Source organism: Spermophilus citellus, assembly GCF_964194105.1.
Source record: "Spermophilus citellus genome assembly, chromosome: 9".
Lineage (NCBI taxonomy): Eukaryota > Metazoa > Chordata > Mammalia > Rodentia > Sciuridae > Spermophilus > Spermophilus citellus.
The window spans coordinates 8795390-8795746 of NC_138191.1; positions in this window are offsets into that span (position 1 = coordinate 8795390).

The following is a 357-nucleotide window of genomic DNA, read 5'->3' on the forward strand; positions in this document are numbered from 1 at the left end:
GAGAGCTTGATCCAGCTGTTTGAGAAGCAATCTCTCAGCCACCATCTGGGGCCTGTGAACACAGGATGAAATGTGCCTTTCAGAATAGGTTTTGTATAATAAGCCAAAAAAAGGAAGTAAAAGAGCTCAGCATTGAATGACCATTATCTTTCATCCTATGGCATTAAGAGAATTAGAGGCCAGGCACAGTGGTGCACGCCTGTAATCCCATGGCTCGGGAGGCTGAGGCAGGAGGATGGTGAGTTCAAAGCCAGACTCAGAAAAAGTGAGGTGCTAAGCAACTCAGTGAGACCCTATCTTTGAATAAAATACAAAATAGGGCTGGGGTTGTGGCTCAGCGGTTGAGTGCCCCTGAGC